General features: G+C 37.0%; 1 protein-coding gene across 6 annotated transcripts in view; it reads left to right on the forward strand.

The window, feature by feature from the left end:
- Positions 1-19,111, forward strand: part of SORCS1 (sortilin related VPS10 domain containing receptor 1) — a 459,027-nt gene that overhangs the window by 280,521 nt on the left and 159,395 nt on the right. The gene's annotated exons all lie outside the window — the stretch shown is intronic.

Raw genomic sequence — 19,111 nt, forward strand, 5'->3', positions numbered from 1 at the left:
ATTGGATTGTGATGTGAGATGAAAAGTCGATTTTGTACAACAACCAGTGATGACCAGCTCAGTGGTTGGACTGAGAAGAAGCTCCAAAGCACTTCCCAAAGCCAAACTTGCACCCAAAAAAGGTCATGGTCACTGTTTGGTGGTCTGCTGCCAGTCTGATCCACTACAGCTTTCTGAAATCCCAGCAAAACCATTACATCTGAGAAGTACGCTCAGCAAATCGATGAGATGCACCAAAAACTGCAAAACCTACAGCTGGTATTGGTCAACAGAAAGGGCCCAATTCTCTATGACAATGCCCGATGCCACATTGCACAACCAATGCTTCAAAAGTCGGACAAATTGGGGTACGACATTTTGCCTCATCTGCCATACTCACCTGACCTCTTGCCAACCAAACACCACTTCTTCAAGCATCTCAACAACGTTTGGCAGGCAAAATGCTTCCACAACCAGCAGGATGCAGAAAATGCTTTCCAAGAGTTTGCTGAATCCCGAAGCATGGAGTTTTACGCTACAGGAATAAACAAACTTATTTCTCCTTGGCAAAAATCTGTTGATTGTAATGGTTCCTATTTTGCTTAATAAAGATGTGTTTGAGCCTAGTTATAATGATTTAAAATTTACTTTCCAAAACCGCAATTACTTTTGCACCAACCTAATACATGCAAAGTCCTTAACATGGGGCCTAGCACATAGCAAGGACTATTAAATATTTGCTATTAATATGATAGTGTATGAATTAGTAAAAAAAATATAGACTAATTATGGTTAATACATAAAGCACATTTAGAAATTTAGTTTAATGCCATAAACAATGCTATTTAGAGACTTTCTCCCTCCTTTTCTTTCCTTTCTTCCCTATTTTTCTTCCTTTCCTTATTTTCTTCTTTTCTCCCTTATCTTTCCTGCTCTCCTGAAAATTATGAACAACAGCACATGTATTACATTAAATATAATGTGATAATGTATCATTATTAAGTATCAATCTATTTAATGATATAATTTATGAATAAGTTATCATAAATTATTTTGTTATTATCCATTTAATCATCAAACATTGATTAGCAACTTATTATGTAGAAGGCCTTAGAGACAGTGAACCAAAGATGACAAATTCAGCCTCTGCTATTCATACTCCAATCTGGTAGAGAAGATACTCAAATAAAGAGACAACAGCAATGTATGTTGGCTTGGGGATAGCATGACACCCAGGGTGCTTTTGAAGGACAGAGGAGAGTCGCCCAACCCAGCCTGCTGTTTCTTTTCAAGATTGACCTAGAACATCATTACTTTTTGGCCCCTCAATCTGTGGTATGGGTGATCTCTTGGTGAACTACAACACGTAGACACAGTCGTTCCTCTTGTATGGTTTTGTACACAATGCTATAAATGTTCTGGAAAACATAGATATCATCCTTTTAGAAGTCTTACATTCATATGTTGTTTTTATGTAAGTATTATTTAGCGAACACATTTTTATTTTTGAAAATGATTCATGGAAGTCAGCAATTACTTTATATGGTGGGTGAGTCCTAGTGGTGCATTTAATTATTTACTAATAGACCATTATTTCTTTCTTGAGAGATTAGAGCCATAGCTTAAAGCGAAAATGTTAGAAGATGCCACCCAGTATAGGTTGATTACAAGCGAGACAACATATCCAGTTGTAGCGGTGCATCAAAATCAGAAGTCTGGTCTAAGTTGCAGCAAAATAAGGCAGGCAGACAATCCTGATTTCCTGTACTAGGAGCTGCTTTATTCCTATAGCCAAATTAGTAGTTCTCTTTTCAGTCATATAGATCCACTTCTGATCTTTCTTGCAGGAAGTGGAAAAATAAAGTGACAGACCGCAATTCCCCTTTTAGGACCCTTAAGAAATGGTACCTCATATTTCAAGGAAAGGTTAAGTAAACTTCTTGTGTCAGATAGTTTTATATCTTAACCCATCTGTGCCTACTGTTCTTTTAAATTTTTATTTTGGAAGATGGCGTGTGCTAGCTTTACTTTCTACGTCCTTGTGCCACTCTGGGGATACGCTGCTCCCTGGGTGCACAATCAGCACACAAAAGCCATCAGCTGGGAGTGGCTGCATGGGCTGAAGGTGGTAAAAGCAAATTGGCCATCTGCTGGGGCGGGTATAGACACATAACAGAGATGATACCGAATAATATTCAGATTGATGTTTCACCCCAAGGGTGGTTGGAGGGGTTTTGTTTTGCATGTTTTTCAGCAGACCTGCTTTAAAAATTCATGGATGCACCTGGTTGTTTGTTGCTACCCTCTGTTTTTCACATATTCTGGCACAGCAAAAAACATCCTCAGCAAGAGACTAAATTGGAAAAGGGTTGTACTCAGAGTTTAGAAGAAAATGTGTGCAGTTTTCATGAAAATCATCTAAGTATAGATGTTGAACTGAAAAGAAGGAATGTTTTTCAGGTCAAGACTCCCAAGAGTTAGCAGCATCATGTGGTGTACTTTTCAATCAGTCTTAGAGAAAAACATCTTTTAACCAAATGTGTTTGAAAAAAATGGATATTTGGCTTAGATACCATTACCTAGGAATTCCAAAATGCTCAGAGGTGTTTGAAACATTAGATGTGGACAAAAAGAGCCAGAGCACAACGGCACTGTTTTCCCCATTAGATAATCTTACTGTTTCTGTTAAAGATGATAGATCAGTAAGAACACGGTTGTTATCCTGAGAAAGGTGCTGTCTCCTCTAGGTAAGATTTATTTCTACTTCCAAGTGGAAACTCTAGTTCAACTGTGGATGAGCCAAATTAAATTTGGTTAGGATCCAGGGAACTCAGTTTCAGATCAATTAATTAGTGGAAGTTTCTGTTTCCCGTGTGTGCACACACAGGTGAGCTCTCTGGCTCTCTCTCTGCTCTCCGCCTCTCTCTCCCCCACTAGGAAAAGTGAAGAAAGGTATTTACCTCAAGGCTGAACTTTAATAAACAGAGTGACTTTTGTATTTTAGCTCAAAGAAGTAAATATGATCTTATAAATATCATTGGCAATTGAGCCTTGGAGGGATGGGACTTAAGACTATAATGCAGCACTAAAAGAATTTACCTTCAAGGGAAAAAAAAATTTGATAAAAGAACTGGTGAGAAATGCTGTATGTCAAGAAGATCTACATCATCTTGAAAATTTGTGAGCTTAGATTGAGAAACATACTGAAGTTTCTACAATTGAAAGCTTCCATTTAGCACAAACTTTGTCGGCTGTGTCCTTGCTGCCATAGGTTTACCTTGATTTTGGAAAATCTCAACTGTGAACATGTAAATGTAGAAGTTCTTCACTCTACACAAAGAAACAGCAGAGGCTTCTTTTAAATAGCAAGTAGTCCTTGTACATTTTGCTAAACAAGGGCAAAACTTAAGACATAAATGTCAGGATCCAGTGCCATGAGATCAATTAAGGGTGAATGGCATTTTTGGAAAGCGTAATATTATTTTTAGGTATATAGGACTTGGTTCACTAAAATTTGATTTGCCCATAACCTCACTAGAACATATCTTTCACATCAGAAAAATCATATAATGTTTGAACTGAAAGTTTCACTAGAAAAGATCTTTCTCTTCTAACCCAGCATTTTGCAATGATGACATTTGAGCTTATAGAGGGTAAGTGACTTTCCCAAGGTCCCAGAACTAGACAGTGGCAGCAGTAGACCTCATGTCCCATTCCACTACATACTGCTGCCCCCTTTGGCTCTCCCACCATTACAGAATGTTCCCCTTGAGAATACTGAACCTCTTTCCTAACCCTATAATTGTAGCAAATTTTCTTAAGTTAATCATATTGGTTAACTTCAGTACATGCAGCAAACACCTTAATCCCCATAAATATCAAAGATAACAAAAAGTCCATTATTCTAAGGGCTCAGAATGATGTGGATTTGGTCATCTCTTCAAACAGGTGGGATCGTTAGAACCAGAGCATCTTTTCTCTCTTTTAGCCAGCAACCCCACATCACCTGGTCTGTCCCTTAGTGTACCGACTGTTATTTTGTATTTTGCTCTCACAGATAAATTTGAAAATGCTGATTTTGATATAAAGCTATAGAAATGCTAGATCCAATTCTAAGAGTGAATTAACAACTGTTAACTATCTGGTATGAGCCAAAAATATATATAATTGATGGTAAATTCCCAAAGTATGTTCCTCAGAACCTTAGTTCTTTAGAAGTTTCATGAACAGAAATGGATTCTGTCCCTGAATATATTTGGCAAATGTATCTTCCTCCTTTTGCTTCACAATGCACTTTTCAAAGACTTTAGTGAACCAAAGGAGCTTTTTAATTTTTTTTTTTTGTTTTAGTATTCCTCAAATTTACATGACTACTGAATTCTTATGATGTTGTAATGATTAATTTCACTTAGAAAATTCTGTGCTCACTCTTTTGTTTTCATTTAATCATAGTAAACACCTACTCTGTGAATTGGACATTGTTAGCTGCATTTCATAGCTATAGAAGTAAAGGATCAGATGTAATAAGTGATTTGCCAAGGTCACATGACTTGGGACTTAATCTTGATTAAGATTAAGTCTGTGATCTTAGTTCCTACAGGGCTCTCAACTCAAATGACTATTGACTTGAACAAGTAATTGTAGATGAGTGAAGTGAACTGGGATTCTTTAGGCATAGACACTTTATTTCAAGTAAAAGAAAAAGAAATGAAAGTGAGCATATGAATTGTAGGAAGTTAGTAATATTATCAATTTTTAAGATATTCTCTGCCCTCTAAATCTACTGTTTGTTGCCGATTTTGAGCAGTAATAAGGATTTGTACTATGTATGAATCTTTGTTTTAGCTCAGAGTTTATGCTTTTTTTCCACGTATAAATGAAAAATGCCAACAAAGTCCTTCTTTTAATATTGAAAAGATGACAGAGCATAGTGTAGTCTATGGTAAACTGGAAACTATATAACCTTTCTATAGTATAGCCACTGTAGAAAGCTTGCGGATTTTGGCCATATGGGAATAACGTCCAGTATATCTGCTGATAAACAGTGTTCTTTGGGCCAACATTATCTATATCAAACAGCACTTAGGTACTGGTCAGAATCAATCAGTGGAGTTTTAGAATCTGCATTTCACTGTGCTATTTGCCAAGGGGGGAAAAAAATCTCTCACTGAAATTATTCTACTTAGCCTGATGGTTTCCTTTATAGCAATTCCACATTCCGTGGCTTGAGGAATTTGTTGAACATTGCAAAGGCACATGTGCTCATTTACGTTGGCAAGTGTTAAATTGGGGAGACATATGTTTGCTTCATTCTCTCCTCCTGTTAGATCCTGAAAGAGTATTGGTTGTCAGACTCAGCTGCAATTTCATAAGTAGCGTGCTTTGGAAAAATATTTTCAGAATGTCTAGTACTTATAAATTTGGCTGAAAATAGCTATAAAGTATGGTTGGGATCTTAGCATATATATACTTTAGGTAATGCTTAACTAATCTGCCTAGCTTTAAGTATATTTTTATTTGCTCTAAGATTGTTATTGTGTGTTTTTGAAACACTTCTGTCAGCTGAACCACAGTGATCACCTCTTACCGGAGCTCCCTGCCTCCATATCCTCTTATCTTTAATACAACCTCTAAATTCCCTCCAAAGTGATTGTTCTAAATGAGCTATACTCTTTCTGTGTCCCTGCTTTAAAATCTTGATTCTGTATGTATGACATAGAATAAATAGGTTCTATTGCTATTTAAGTCAAAATCTCTTTGCGTGGGTAGCAAAGCTCTTTGAATTTGGCTGTAGTCTGCTTTGCCTAACTTCTGCCTTGCTGAGAAACTTGCTATTACCCAAACACATAAGGCGTGCTCACGTTTCCCTCCTTACATATGTGACTCTTCTGTCATGAGTCCTTCCCACTCCTTCTATCAAACACCTGCACATCCTTCAAAACCCATTTCGGTGTCAAGTATTCTGTGGTTCCTTCCATTATTCCAACAGCAACAAAATTGCTTTTCTGTGTTCTTGCAAAACTTTGTATGTGTCAATAGCTCTACAATGGTATTTCTTCTATTTATATAGTATTTCTATGTTCATACCTGTTGTAGTAAGGCATTCAGTGTCTTGTTCATCGTTTAATCTCCAGTCTTAAGCACAGGGCCTGCCACTTGGTGCCAAAAATTACTTAGATAAATAAAGTAAAAAGGAAGAAATGAGTGGTCGAATGATGAACATCTGGCCATCTCACAAGGAGTGAAAATTTCCTCTCATAAAGTTATGTTTTTTTCAAAAGTCATGTTTTTCTATTTGTTCTTGAATTGCCTGAAAAAGGATTCTAATAATTTTAATTTTTGAGGGTCTTTCTATATTTTTGTTAAAATATCTTATAGATAGGCAGATTATAAGGTTCCATTTAGTGTCTCACTTATGAATTGAATGTAGATTGTGTCAAAGAGGGAATTTTTGTTTATTTTAAAATTTTTCTTGTGTTTTAGACAAATTTTAAAATGTTGGTTAAAAACTCCTCTAAGCCCATGCTTACAGGTTAGAAAATCTGCTTATTATGTGCTCCAATGGTTAGAATGAAAGCCTGGGAGACCAGGTTCTTGGGTATGAGCCACAGAAATGCCAAGGATGCTTTGGAATTATCTTGGAGAAATTATTGTGCCACTCCATGCCTAATTTCACTCTCTTGAGGTTTGTTTTAATTTCCAGTTGGAATATCCTAATTAACATTTGTAAAGTGATGTGTAATGCTTAAATGAAAAACATCATGTGAGTATAAAATATTCTTAAATAAGCAGTTTAACAAATTTGAGTTTCTTGTGCAATGAACTATATTTTAACATCTTATAATTTATGATTAATGACAAGAAAGGTTTGACTATGAATTTATGACACAGTAAAAAATGGAGAAATAATGTTTTCCTGCAACTCCTTTATTCAGGAATACAATTACTGAAATGTGGCACAGTTTAGAGTTTCTAATTTCTTAATTGCCTTCAAGCTTGAAATACTCACCTGAGGTCATTCATGTGTCTATGTGTATAATATGTGCAGAACGCTACTGCATTGCTTTTTTCAAGAAATGTAGATGAAGATAGAAATATGTCTGTGCATAAATAGACTTATAAATACACTATGAAGTAGGAATGACAATTTATATAGATCAATAAGAAAAATAGAAATAATCATAATTTAAAATGGAGAAAGAGTATGAACTGGAAATCTATCAAATGAGGATATTCAAGTGACTAAACACAAATGACAAAAGGACGAAAGGGAGAGACAAAGAAAGGGGAAAAATTCACTATAAAAGCAATGTATATTAACACAAAATATAGCTTCTCCAGTCATATTAGAAAATATTATAAAAAGAGAGACAAAATCTAGTGTTGGTGATAGGCATTTCCAAAATCCTAGCCAAGGAACTATAAATTATTACTCTCTTTTGCTGAAAGACATTTGGTAGTATGTATCAAAAGTGGTTATGAACTTCATATTCTTTGATCCACAAATTCCACTTCTAGGAAATAACTTGAAGAAATAATAACTGATGCACAGAAATATTAATCTACTTCAAGTCACAAAATTATATTAGTGAAAACTGGAAACCTTCTAATAAGAGATTAATTACATTGTGGCATATCCATACAATTAAATTCTACATAGCCAATAAAAAATGATAACACAGAAGAATATTTAATAGCCTCCTAGAAAATCTTTGCAGTGTTGTTTTAAAGTGGGGAACGTAGGTTAAAAAGCAGATAGTTGCTGAGGCAGGAGGATCGCTTGAGCCCAGGAGTTTGAAGCTGCAGTGCACTTAGATTGACTCCATGAATAGCCACTGCACTCCACTCCAGCCAGAACAGCATAGCAAGACACTGTCTCTTAAAGCAAACAAACAAACAAAAAACCCGAAAAGCAGATAGTGTCATGTGAAACTCTCTCACTATGTAATTAATTTATTTTTCTCTCTCTTTATGGCTCTCTCATCTCAACCCCACAAACATTCATGTATCCATGTGTGTATACATATATGTACAGAAACAAAGATTGGGAAAACAAATGTCAAAATGTTAGTGATAATTATTTCTGCATAGTCACGCTTGCATCATTTTTCTTTTCTTTTTTTTTTTGAGTACTCTTTTCAGGGGCATTTTTCAAAAATTTCTGTAATGAATACATGTCAATTTTTGCTCATATTTGAACACCATACCTAAACTTTAAGGCAAATGAGATGAATAAATAAAAATAAACCAAATTATCATATCTTTGACATGGTTATTTATACGTAGCAAAAACTCGACACCTGACAGGTGGCTTAAAAACCTGCCTTCCTATTGCTAGGAGAGCTCTGTTTCTTCATTCCTTTATTCTGAGTTGAAGGGATTAGGTCCAGTACCAATTGTTTGTGGACTGAGGAGGAACCAGGTTTGAGGGACTCCCCAGCAGCAAGACTAAGCTGCAGCCTGACACAGTGATGTGTGGACATCAGAAAAGATCATAATGGTTGAGGCTCTGAGGAAGAATCTGCCAGTTGTATAGGATGTTCCACATCAGTAAAAGTCTAGAATACCTAAGAACCAGGAAGTAGCCACCCAATGAGTTTGACAGGCAAAGATCCATTTGGTAATCAAGATACTTAAGTAAGGTTCCTAGAAAAAAACATAAATCAGTGTTAAGACAGGTTTAGCTGTAAAAATGTGTCTTAATCTAATAAAATACATCATCAGAAGAATTATTTAAATTAATAGTAAAAAACAGATTTCTATTATGTTAACAGGAGCCTGCCTGACAGTGGAAAGATACTGGGGGTGCAGGGGGTGGTGGAAGGAGAATTATTTGAACTAAAAAACTATTTCATATTCAGGGGAATACTTCAGTAATTCCAGAAAGCATCATTACATTGTAGTAAAATGAATTAGTTGAGATATATTTTCATGACCCTGAGTTTCAGAGAAAGGTAAATGATAGCCAATATATTCTGTTAAGGAAGGCCATGGATCTATTCATGAGTTTGACAAATTTTTCTTTAATGAAAATGGCCATCTAAAAAAAAAAATTGTTCGGTTATCTGGAAAATTCACATTTGGGAGAAATTCTCTGAGGGTACAAAATAAAGAAATCGTCGTATCGGTAGGATGACCAAATAATTTATCATCCTCACCATATAAAACTGACTGTCAGTAATAATACTTATGATGGTGCCATAAGTATTATTTGACTATGAATTGATGATACAGTAAAAATGGAGAAATAATGTTTTGCTGCAGCTCCTTTATTCAGGAATACAATTACCGAAATGTTGCACAGTTCAGAGTTTCTAATTTCTTAATTGTCTTCAGGCTTGAAATACTCACCTGAGGTCATTCATGTGTCTATGTGTATAATATGTGCAGAATGCTACTGCATTGCTTTTTTCAAGAAATGTAGATGAAGATAGAAATATGTCTGTGCATATTTCTAAGAAAGCCTGACGGTGAGCTGTCTTTCACATGGTCAGGGCAGCTCCTGAATCAAGCTCAGCCAACTTTTAAAATGTTAGTATCGTTAGAAACCTATACAAACTATGATGAATATGAACCTTCGTCTGAAAATACTTTTGTATAGTCACAAAATAGAGTTGGTGCTTCTCTAATTGGATCACATGCTAGCCCCTTGATTAGGAGTCATTCTGATTGCCAAGGATCATGACTTCTGAGCAATTGTGGTAACTAGAGAAATAAAAGATATTATAATAGCTCAGATACATAAAGGATCATGTTCTTTGAAAATGTTTGATGAAGGCAATATTTTGCAGAGTTTTCTTTAACACAAAATATTTTTGTTGGGGTGCTGAGAAATACCACTGAAGTCAAGGGAGCTGATTTTGTGGTTATTTTCTTAAAATGTAGATTCTCTGTTGGTGATAACTTGGACTACATGAGTGTTTTATAGGGTTGGCATCACAGCAGTAGGAATTGAGCTGCACAGCACAGTGCAAATAAAATAAAACAAACAAAAAATAAAAGTTTTGGATGGTTTTACATGGACCTAGATGTGATAAAAATTGAACTTTCTGTATGTTTCTGGGATACATTTACCATTCCCCCTCAAACCCAAATGGTCTTTTCTTGTTCTTATTGGCCCAAGGCTACCTAAAAGTCAGTAGGTTTAAGATCCATAGTTCAGACTGAAGAGTACACTAAGTATCCTGTTTTCAATTTCTTGGTTATTTTGTAACTGATATTGGTGCTTTTGTTGTGAGCAAAGAGGGACAAGGGCTGTTTTGCTCTTAAAAAACCCGTTTTTTAATCCTTTAATTAAATTATGGGATTGTAATGCCTAGATATAAGTTTTCTTTTTAGTGAGTTACTTATGCACACTTTAATGAATATTTAATAGGTCTATCTTTCTATAATTTAATGTATTTAATTTATGTATCCTGAAAATCCACACACTAGAATTTCTTGACCTTGGGTTCCTTGATGTCTTTGAGAGTGACTAACAATAAAATTCACTTGGTCTTTAATAAATATACTCACCTTGAATTGATAACCAGATTAGGAATTTTCAGGCTTTAAAAGTTTAAGGTAACAGAGTTATTTCACAGCTAAAACCAAATGAAAAATCTGACAGTCTCAAGATAGCTGCATCCCAAGTATGCTATGATTATGAGGATTTTATTATTCATATAGAATATAATATTAACTTTTTATCACCTCCTCTTTTTTAAAATTATATGTAACAGTTTGTACAGAAAATAGTTGTGATCACATATTTCTAATGTAGCTGCCATCCATTCTTGCCCTCCCTGTTTTGTGTGTGTGTGTGTGTGTGTGTGTGTGTGTGTGTGTATACTCTTCCTCCCTTGAGAAGTGGATTCCATTTTTTTCCCTCCCATTAAATCTAGCCCAAAACTGGTGACTGATTTGACCAATAGAATGTGACAAAACTGATGTCCTTGGACTTCTGAGGGTAGGTCATAAAAAGCTTTGAACCTTCCACTGGAGTCCTTTGGAAACCTTCATCTTAGGAGGCTCACACTGAAGGAAGCCAGGTGCTGTGTAAGAAGTTTGGCTGACATGAAGCTGCCATGTTGTGTGATGTTCAGCCACGTGGAGGGCCTGGAGGATGCCACGCAGGGGGAAAGAGAGAGGCTCAGGCCAGGTGGGTGAGTGAAAAAGCCATTTGGAAGTGGAACATCCAGCTCTGGCCACTGCAGTAGACATCACGTGGACCAGAGACTAACTCCCCAGCTGGGCTCTTCCAAAATTCCTGACCCACAAAATCATGAGCAAAACAAAATGTTTGTTTGAAGCCACTGTTCTGAGGCAGTTTGTTACGCACCAACACATAAGTGGAACAGAAGTGCTTTTCTCCTTAATATATTGTACCAGTTCTACTGCTTCTGAGATATGTATTTTGAGATGAAGTCAGGCCAAAATACAGAACTGCCTAGAAAGTGCAACTATGGGGAGAAAAAAAAGTCATCTTAATAAAACACTGCACCACTGTATTGCCTGCTTTGACTGGAGGAAAAGAAGAAAGGGGACAGGAAAAAGCAGCATTTAATGTAATTATGCCCAGGGGTGTGTCCATGAAGCACATTCACCCTTTTTTGACTCTCAAAAACAACTTGAGATGATTAATGTCTGTCATTACATATTTGAGAAAAGAAGGAAAATTGACATGAAATGGATCTCCATGTTTATATGGGACACTTATTTTTGGATGACCCCCTCTTGCCCCATTTTCTTGAGAGCTCTGCGGTGGACTGTCACTTCACTGATCTGCAAATCTTGTCTGAGAGAAACCCCTGGTGGTCTCCATGGTCTTTTCAGGAAAGCTTTCATAGCCAAGTACATTAGCAAGGTCTCACGCAGCTGAGGCTTCATTAATCTCCCCCGATACAGCCTGGTATATTTGCCAGTTTACCATGAAGTAGCAATGTAAGTAAGTAAAACTAAAACATACTTGTTAGTGTGGGGGAGGGAAAACTTTCCCTCTACCCTCTGGGGTTCCATAATTGTTTGTGAAATGAACCAACAGTAGACAGATTAACAAGAGAAAAGGTATTATATGTACATTCATTACAGGCACAAGGGCATCGCATGAAAGTGAATAGCCCCCAAAACCCAGTGAGATCTAGAAGCTGATATACCCTCTTCACAAGTGGATATGGGAAATTTAGGGAGGAGTAGATGAATTTGGGGAAAGATGAATGGGCCCTCAGAAGAACAGGTGGTGGCCTGTCCAGGTGTGGTGTCAGCCTCTAGTCTCTTCTTTAGTTTTCTCTGGTTGATGAGATTCCCCAGAGGGTATTCACAGAGTCCCTTTTGGAGGATCTGTCTTTAGGCAGGTAAGGGTTGCTCAGAGAAAGCCTCTCCCTGCATTTCTGTTCCCAAGTACCCTCCATTTGAAGTAATAGTATACCAAAGCAGTGTATTTTGGGGTGGCATTTTCTGGGCTTTTGCATCAGATGAAGATACAAACAGAGCAAGGGATAAAGAATGTGGGTGCATTCTGTTCACTGATTTTTAGAGCGGATGTATTCCTGTGAGCTTTTCCTTTTATTTTCCTGGCTTTCAACTTGACACTTATTCAAACTCTAAAATCAAGTGCACAATTTAGAGATTTTTACCAAAAATGTGTTTCCCTCACCTAAATCAATATTTAAGTAGACTGATAGCTTTTCTTTCTTGTTCTCTCTTCCTCCCCACCTGCTTTCCTTTATCATTTCTGGTGGAATAAAGAGATTTCTTATCACTAAATGAACATCATTTCTTGTAAAGTTTCCCATGAGCAAAGAAGATGGATGTTCATTTCTTCCAGCATCATGGCTCTTTCTGATAGCAGCTAACATTTTAAAATGATGTAACCTTTTGGCATTTATAGATCTTTGGGGATTTAAGAGAGAAGTTACTCTGCGACTTGTAATGACCAATAGAAATGTGTTCTGATTGAGTTTGAGCTGAGGTTATGGGATAATGCTGAGATTTTTGAGATGGCTCAAATAGTCTCAAGGTGCTTAATCAGTTTTCATAGTGACTGCAATAATAAAAATCTCCTTTGAATGTGTACATTATACATTTTCTCTAAACCGATTACTTTTTTAAACCAGCTTACTCAATGCTAGGCATTAGTGAGTATCCCATATTCCTTACTGTCATCTCAGTATGATAACAGCTATTTCTCCAGCAAAATGAGTCCAATTGAGCATAGGATGCACTTATTAGGAAAACAGTTACACTGCAATGATTCTTATTCGTTTTAGCACAGACTTCTTTGGGAACTAGCCCGTGGGGATGTGTTTGTTTCTTCCTATGGACTATCCTTAGATCAGAGCTTTTTCCCTGTTTCCATCATCCTTTTCCCATCCATTTTTTATAGTAAAGCATAAAACTGGTCATAAGCAGGAGCGATGCTGGAAGGACGAGGCCAGGGCCATTGTGTAAAATCTGGTGTGAACCAGGACTGGGGATTTCGATCCCATAGTTTTATATATAAAGCCCAAAATTTTATTTTTATTTGTTCAAGAATACAGTATTTTACTATTTTACTAACACTTTGTCTCTAAAGTTCTCCATTATCCTCCACCCAGTTCCTTATTGCTGCCTCTTTCTATCCAGACAATATTTTTATGAGATATTTGCAATGTGAGGTTTACTTCTCTCTCTCTTCTTTAGAACTCAACAATCATATTTTAGCAGAACATTTAGTACTAAAAGTACCATCCCTTGTAGGTAACAATAGTAAGATTTGCACAAAACTTAACACTGCTTTCACACAGATGATCTTATTTGATCTTCACACAAACCTATGCAGTGTGGGATGTAGAAAGCCTTAACGTCGACCAGCTGTGTGACCTTGAGCAAATGGCCTCATTTCTCTAAGCCTCACTTCCTTATCTATCGAGTGCACATGATGATGTCTACCTGAAGTGGTTTTTATAAACAATTTAATGGGATAATATGTTTTAAATGTTTAGTAGAGAGCCTGGTATACAACAGATGCTCAGTAAACACTAACTTGTTGAGAGTATCACTACTTTCACTGAGGAAACTGAGGCTCAAAAAAAAAAAGATTAAGGGAGCTATGAGGTATTCAAAGTGGCATAAGTGATATATGAAAGAGAAGAAACTCAAATCCAGGTCTTTAAACCCAGGCCCATACTATTTCCTGTGGTTGTAGTATATGTTTAGGGTTTGTTTTTCCTTCTCATGGCATGAATGACCTTCACTAAGCACACTCCCTTTCTCTTTTGTCAGGAAGGGCACCTATTCATGAAGACATTGACTAGAGTCAGGTTTAGGATTTGGCCATGGCTCTTATTGAAGAACGAGCATCTGCAGTACACTAGCCCCATGCTCAGCCTTGTAGATCAAACCGCTCATGCATGGGCATAATTTCCTTTATAGACGGTCAGTGCCATCCACAGCAATGGAATCAGGGTTTCAGAGTGAGATGATATATTAAAGTTTGTGATTCTCTAAATTAACTCAAAGGAGAGAATTGTGTTCAGTAGTCCCAAGAGAAATATTAATAAGAAGAGATGTCCTATAAATTATCTTTCTTGAATCATCTTCCAAGAAGCATAGCTCACATGTTGTCATCCCTGATCATTTCCTATGTACTCTATAGGATTGGACAAGAAGTATCGAATAAATTCTCATTGTTGTTGCAAATAATAATTAATGGGTAAGGCCTCCTGACAAGGCAATTAAGACAGGTGTGAAGGATTGAAATCATATGCTCCTTAAATTTTTTTTCTCTAAAAAGTCCAAGTCTTTGGACCCTCATTAAAAAAGTAGTTTGAAACTAAACTGATAGAATAAAGTTTTTAGAATATAATTCCAAAGTGTCCCAACAATTTCACTGAGTCACCTTCCAGGTCACAAGTAGATGGTCTGTTGCCCAAATGTTCTCTTCATCTCTTAGTATCAGACGACAATATTTTGTGTTAATGAACAAAGATGGCACATTAGGTGAGCTTCACAGAGTTTGGGAGGATGGATATGTCACTTCCAACTTTTCACATTCATTTCAATCAGTGTATGATTGATTGAAGGCTTGTTTTTCTTTTTATTTTTTTGAATCACCTTTCTCTCCTTCTTTCACTATTGTAATGTACTTCAGTGATTACACAGGGATCCTGTGTAATCTTCTCTAATATTGTCCTCCAAATAGTCACCCATTGATAAGCACTTATTGCCGTCACCCTCGGCTCATCTGGGAAAGATAAATGCTCGGCGCACATTGAGAATAGGAAGCTTTTCCACCCATGTTGGTCAGCAAATTGCTCACTTGCTCTGATTACATTTTACTCGATTTGTTTTTAATTTTGAGGCCAGAAATTTGCCAATAGCCTCTTGTGCTATTTATAGATAGAAATATTTCTGTTTTGAATAAGGTGAGTGGGTAACTAGAGTGCCCAGTTGCTACTGTTGCTGTTTTTCTTGGTTGTCGTCATTATCGTTTGGAAAACATTTATTATGCACCTGTGATAGGAGCTTTTGGAGCTGAGTTAAGCCTGGAGAAAAGCAAGAGAGGTATCTGCAACAGCAGCACGTTACCTCTTTTTGATTCCAGCCATAAATGAAAAAGAGTAAACAAATTAACAAACAAATAATGAACAAAACATAAAACAAATACTTTTGCATTAGGACCAAAAAAAATGGTGGGAAAAAGTATATGCCCAGAGCTTGTGAAGTGCTCCTTATTAACACAACTTGATCTAAATGGGTAGAACTCCAAGAATAACACATTAAGAAAAAAAAACTTGAAAACCAAATAGTAGCAGTATTCCTCTGGAAAGAAGGTCCACAGTAGACCCACAGAAAGATCAGAAAGCTGCCTGCCAGCCTTTTGTAGAATTACATCATGTATGTAGCCATATGTTGAATCTGAAACAAGCCAAAAAGAGTAGAGGTGCTTTTAATTTTTGACGACACTGAGCTGTCAGAAGGACTAATACCAAAAAAGGGGAAAAGTGACGTATTTGCAATCTATAAATTGCATTTCATGTTCATTTGTCACATCTAGGAAAAGCAAATACAGTTTATTCCTCCTCCCAAAGTGGATGATAAATGATTGCTTAGAGTTGGGTGGCGGGAGCCTGTGTCGCCATTATTGACTTTCTATGGAAAACAATTCATCTGCAGATACAGTCAGTACAGCATCTGCACACTCTGCAAGGCGTAAGCAAACTGGTTCTAATCACTCATGGGCTGATCTGAAGGGAGAGTAATTACTTTCCCGTTAAAGGCAGTCTCTTGCTCTTGTCTTCACTCTCCTCGCCTCCCAGGAGAACAGCAAGGATTTGTTCAGAACTGGGACTCCCAATGGTGCAGAGATCGCCAGGTTGCATTTGGCAGAAGGCAGGAATGAAAAGGACTCACTCATTAATTTATTTATCCATTCATTTATTCATTTGCAAGGATTTATGGACCTACTATAGAATAAGCTTTGTTCCAGGTAAACAATGACCCCTCTTTTTATGAGCTTTAGGAACATGAAAAACTTGGATTTGAGTCTTTTACAAAGTCCTCCTAAAATTCTGTTATTCAGATCAAACTGCAGAATACAGAGGATTAAACACAACAAAATACCTGTTATCCAAAGTTACATGAAGAGTCAGAAGAGGGTAGAGGGTCATTTTAAACTAGTAAAAACAGGGATCACTGGGTATGTTTAAGAAATATAATCTATTAATTTTGAAGAGTATTCTCTAACTTGAACTTACCATTTTGAAAATGTTTCCCAGTAGAACACCTTCTTGAGAAGATAGGACTGATTTATTTTTAAACAATATCATCTGTGTCTAAAGACTGCATCCCATTTATTATTTGCACTTTTTTTGTTTCTCCAGTAGGTTAAACCTTTTCTCTTTAGATCTTGTTAAATTCTTTATTTACTTATTAACTTATTTACACTTTATAACCTAGAAAATGACTAAAATGATAATGTTTTACTTATTCAATTACCAATAATTCATCACATACTCACTACATTGCAGCCATTGCACCAATCGTAATTTAATTAATTTGAAGGTTATGATTAAGTAATGGGACTACGTTGTATACAGTGGTGTGTGTAAATGTATGTGCATTTGTTTGTGTGCTTATGATTCAGTTGAAAATGAATACAGGCCATAATATTAAATGAAAAAAATCAGAATAAAAGTCTCAGTCTGCGATATGACATATGGGGATGAGCAAAGAAGTAGAAGGCAACACAGACATGGTTTAACTTGGAGGGATAAGGTCATGAACCATTCATTTTTCTTTTGTTTTGAATCCTACTGGAGGTCTTACAAAGTTGTTTGTGCAATAAAAAATGGCTAAACAAAAGTGGATCCAGATTGACCTGTTTGTTTTGAGTAGATTCGGGCAGAAATTTGAAAGAGGAACCACTGGAATGCTTGCATAGCACAGATGTAAATATAAAGCCCAAATGGGAATTTCCCACCCTCTCCCATCCCTTCCAAAGTGCCAAATTCCCACATGGAGGGTTTCCATTTGGTCTGTAAAGAGAAGGTGGGATTTTGGTCTATCTATTGTTAGTATGTAGAATAAAAGCTAAGGAAATCAGTAGTTTTATTTGTACAATGTTAAGTATCCATATCTTAGAAAATATTTGCATTATATTCTACCACCACCACCCACTGCTTAGATGCTGAGTATCTCATACAGATTGATTACTTAGAGTATAAATGAGTATCAAAGATATTTGAAACAAATGATACATTAAAAATCAGCTATATTTGGGGACATTCTCTAGGCCCAGTTTTTAATTTCTTTTTAAATTTTATTTTGATGAAGTAGTCTGCCAGGAGAAGCAGGTAGTGAGATCTATACTCATAGGAAGAGAAGAAAGTGTATCTTGGCTAACAAGGAAGTAGAAAATCAGAAGGAGGAAAAAAAAATCACCTTTCCTGAGACAATAGGTGCTCTATAAAACTGAGCCTTTTCATATTATCATGGAAATTACTTTTTGGCAGTGGTGCAAAAAGGTTGTTATACGTTATTGTTAATTGTGGTTGGAGACACAAAGCAATATGGTCATTTGATGGCTTATTTGTTATTCGAAAAAATGACAGCTTTTATGTGCCAATAAATACGAAATCACCTGGAAATATTCCTGTGAATTTAGGAGCCATCTAATTATATGTGCTTAGTGCATAGACTAGACTTTAATGAAGCCATGTGAGTCTGTGCTTGGCAGATTACCTGATGGGTCCTTGTCAGCCATCCGATGAGGGGACACTGTCTGCTTGGCAAGTGTGAGACAGAGAAATCCAAAACTTTGTCGGAATTTATGGTTGGTGGGCAGAGGCTTCACTAGCGCATGGTACCACAGACAATTAGTCTTCAATATTGTGTGTGCTTTTCATCTTGTCAGGAGAGTGACTGACAGCCACGGCGTTCCCTTGACCCCACTACATCCTTTCCTCCTCTCCAAGAAGGGGAGGTTGAAAGAACAGCAAGGAACCTTAAGCTCATGCTGGTTAACACAAACAGAGTTCAGGCGGAGTGTGCTGGTACGCAGTCCTCTTGTGCCATTTGCAGTGACAGGACACCACTTTCAAAGGTGATGCTCACTATTCTGAGGTTTTAATATGATTGCCTCCAAATGCTTGAGGAAGCTCCATGTGTTTGCCTGGCACTCTGCTCTTCTGTGACATGACTGACACTCTCACTCTTTCTCTCTCTCTCTCCTCTTCCTGGGCGTGCAACATCCTCAGCTGCTAATCTTTAAGCCCCAGGCTGCAGTGATTTTTCTTCATACAGCAACACATTATGCACATCTTTCATGCTTCCCCGAACCAAATTCAAAGAGTGCCAATTAATAAGTTGATGGGGAAGAAGTCACTGGGCAGCATTAAGGCCACCTGTCTGGAGACATTAGGTGAGCACTTGGACTGAGTGAAAGGAGACCCACAGAGAGTCGGGAACGAGGTGCTTTATCACACATTCCTGGAGGCATAAAACGAGAGAATAAAAAGCAGTTTTCAGGGCAGCTCGTGTGTCTCGCTGCTATTGTGGGTTGTTCACATTGCTCTGACCAAGATTAGGCATCCCGACGAGAGAGTGCAAAATACCCGAAGCTGTGAACTTTTACGTGTTTATAGCCTCTTCTGCAGTGAAGCTTGTGAAGGGC

The sequence above is a fragment of the Lemur catta genome, chromosome 14, assembly GCF_020740605.2.
Source record: "Lemur catta isolate mLemCat1 chromosome 14, mLemCat1.pri, whole genome shotgun sequence".
NCBI classification, from domain to species: domain Eukaryota; kingdom Metazoa; phylum Chordata; class Mammalia; order Primates; family Lemuridae; genus Lemur; species Lemur catta.